This window comes from Micropterus dolomieu, linkage group LG13, assembly GCF_021292245.1.
Source record: "Micropterus dolomieu isolate WLL.071019.BEF.003 ecotype Adirondacks linkage group LG13, ASM2129224v1, whole genome shotgun sequence".
Lineage (NCBI taxonomy): Eukaryota > Metazoa > Chordata > Actinopteri > Centrarchiformes > Centrarchidae > Micropterus > Micropterus dolomieu.
This window is the reverse complement of record NC_060162.1, coordinates 16,626,186-16,629,798: the sequence shown is the minus strand read 5'-3', so window position 1 is coordinate 16,629,798 and position 3,613 is coordinate 16,626,186.

Sequence of the window (3,613 nt, the reverse complement as noted above, 5' to 3'; positions counted from 1 at the left end):
GTGGAGCGGTGTGGGGCACTATTTTTAATGTTGTGAGCAAGGATAAAAAGATGTAAAGGGGCAAGCCGGAAAAAGCCGCTTTTCGAGGCGTGGGCTGCCTGGTTTTAAAGGAACAGACCGAGATGCACAGCAGCAGAGGATACGCTTTGGCAAGTGCGCCTGTCTAGAGGAAGTTCACACACAAACAAACACACAGTTCCCGCTCGTTTTATTGCAGCCCTGCGTTTAGGGAAGCGGACTAGCGGAAGGAAAAACATACCTAAACTCAGTTTGCCTTCCCCAGTATTTATTGTGGTTACCATTCTCATAACATAAATAAATAGGCTACCTGTATTTGACATTATTTTGAATTAACTTAAATACTCCAGTTATCACTATTAGTATGTGTATACATTAACTAAAGTCAGTAGCCTAGGGAATAAATTCACATGTCTTTTTATGTGAAATAAAATCCAGTATCCATTTTGTTAATGAATGTAACCTACTATTAGCTGGATAGCTTCATCCTGTACATTACAATAGACTTAGTGTGGCATCTCAATTGTATTTAACAGGCTCATTGCCCATGTGGGCTTTACCCCCAGTGTTAATAATTGTGTCAACCTAATGTTCTCCTCAGTGACATGGTGTAACTACAGGAGAGATGTGCTTGGTCATTATGAGGAAATAATGTGTTTCCAGTTTACCTATGATACATATTGGAGCGCTAAATAATTTTTTTAGCTGTATGTAGTATGCTTCCTATATGCAGAATTCAAACTTCTTGTATCATATCCATTACCTTATTGTTGTGACCAGAGACAACCTTAATGAGCCCAATATGACATGGTGCATTATTCCGGCAGCAAGACAGGGGGAGACTGACGATATAGAAGGATCGTCCTGGTCAGCACTCCCTCTGATCATCACTGTTGTAGCAAGCCATTTGTACATGCAGCAGGTTGTTATTTTAAGAGTTTAAAGTTACTTTAGTTGGTGAAAATGTCAACAGGCACATGTTTCCGTGGTAACAAGTGATGTGTCTGCATAGCATTACTGTAAATAAAAAAGTACTTAAACCTTAAGGTCTCACTGTTTGGAATTAACTGCATTATCTGAGGTAATAAAGTGACCAGTCAGTGTTCAGCATGTCAGCACGATCTAATGTTATCCTGCGATTAAAAAGCACAAATTAATGTTTCTGCAACCAAGAGGCTGGCAGCAAAGAAAACTTACTGCAGGCCGGTGTTGGAGGTGGAAATCCCCTGGAGGCCAGAGGCACAGGCGGAAATCCACTGGAGTGTGGCAGCGGAGGCAGAAAGCACCTGGCGGCTGGCGGAGGCAGAAACCCTCTGGAGACCTGCGGCGAAGGTGAAACCCCTCTGGAGGCCAGTGACATGACTTAAGACCTGGACCAGAGTCTGATGGCTGGTGTGCGGGACCAGACTCAGGACAGAAAGTCGACAGCTATGAGGAAGAGCTTGTGGAGCCAGGGAAACAAGAGGCTGCAGTAGCTCTGGGACATGGGTCTACGGCAGTTCTAGCTCTAGGGAATGCTGCAGCTCAGTATCGAAAGGACATTGCTGCATCTCAGCAGGGGTGACTACAGTTCTGACTCAGGGGATTTCTGCAGCAGAGAAGCCAAAATCATAAGCAAGTCAGGTGCAGGGAATTGGTGCAGGTCAGCAGTGACAGGGAGTTGCTTTAGCTCAGCAAAGTCAGGGGTACCTGCAGTTATATGACTGGGGACTGCTGTATTTCAGCAGGAATAGGATGTTGCTACAGCTCAGCAGGGATAGGAAGTAGCAGTTCCTCAGCAGGCACAGCAAGTTGCAGCAGTACAGTAGGGGATGTTGCTGCAGCTTAGCAGCAGTCGGTGAAGAACCAGGAACAGGTGTTGGCTGCCGGGCTGCCGACTGGACACTGGGAGCAAGAGTCCAGGAGAAGAACCAGGCAGGACAGGTGGTACCTCTGTGGTACTGATCCATTGAGTCTCTGGGGTGCTAGCCAGCACAATATCTGGAGGGTTGTCTCTGAAAGTCTCTGGAATGCTGGACAGCTGAATCTAGGTAGAGTTGGCCAACAAAGTCTCTGGGGCTCTGATCAGCTGAGTCTCTAAGGAGCTGAATTGCAAAGTCTCTGGAGTGCTGATCAGCTGTCTTTGGGAAGCTGAATCTCCGGGAAGCTGAACAGCTCAGTCTCTGGGGCACTGAGCAGCTGGGAGCTGGGCAGCAGCGTGGACGTGGAGCAGAGCACGGGAGACTCTAGGGCGCTGAGGTTTGGAGAGGCATGGGATCGGTGAGAGCCCCGCTTCCTTCTGGAGTGCTTCACGGAAGGTGGCTCCAGGGCAGGATCCGGCAGGAAACTGAACTAAGTGCAGGTGAGTTGCTAATAGGCTAGCGCAATGACTGGTGGCTAGTGGCCTGGTTGGCAGCAGGCTGGTAACCCAATTGCAGAACACACAAGCAGATCAGATGCAGTATAATATTTATTGAGAAACAACAAAATTAACAGGTAGCAGGGAAGCAGTCTAAAGCAACCAAATCCAAGTGGCACAGACTATAATCCAAAGTCCAATAAATCCACAAATACAAACAGACACACACTGAAGACAGGTAGGGACACTCAACAAAATCACAAAGACAAAACAAGAGCAGGAAGGGAAGTGACCAGAAAATAGAGAATAGGAAAACACAAAAGTAAAAACAGGAAACAAAGAATAAAATGGTGCGTTTCAGTTGTACCGGGAAGGTGGAATTTCAATCGGAAATTTCAACTGGAACACCCCCTTAAGTTGGATTTCCAACTCAGAAAGTCAGGAGAACCGCACTACCTCCGACCTCGTGATCCAAGATGGCTGCTCGGTGTCTGAACAGTTAGTTAAAGTTTAATTTTTTTATTAGCACCTCCGTGTAATTGTGTCTCATAGAAATGATCCTACACAAAGTACTGTCCAACCACTGTCTGCGCACATGTTGCTTGGTTTTAGTGAAAATGCTTTAACAACTGTTGGATGGATTCATTCCATTCCAAGGATGACTTGTAATCTAGTTCAGGTCAACATTTTACAATACTGAATACCTGCAAAACCAACGACATTCCCATCAGCCTCAGCTATACTTTTTTGTTAATTAGTTCATGTTAGCATGCTAACACACTAAACTAAGATAGTAAACATAGTAAACATTACCCGATAAACATCAACACATTAGCACTGTCAGTGTGAGCATGTTAACATGCAGATGTTAGTATTTAGCTCAAAGCACTGGCTGTGCCTAAGTACGCCCTTACAGAGCCGCTAGCACTCTTGTTATTTTATCCTTTATTCACACAGGGAACTCCATCAAAGGTATTCACTTTGGTGTCCTTTTTAGTTAGCATACTTACTGTATAACAGAGATAATGATGGAAGTGCATGTGTCCTCGTCCAAAAGTCAGCTAGAGGGTCTTGCCCTGACTTAATGGCATCAGGATGTCTAATCTAAATGCTCTCTGATACATGCTAAATTCTCAGGCTTACCGATACCTGAGCCTTTTTGAGACCTTATACAGTGGTAAGCATCTCTATTAAACAGACTGTATTGCTGATCTGTGTGCAGATGCCCTGGGGCCATCATGGGAGGAGCTGGAAAGG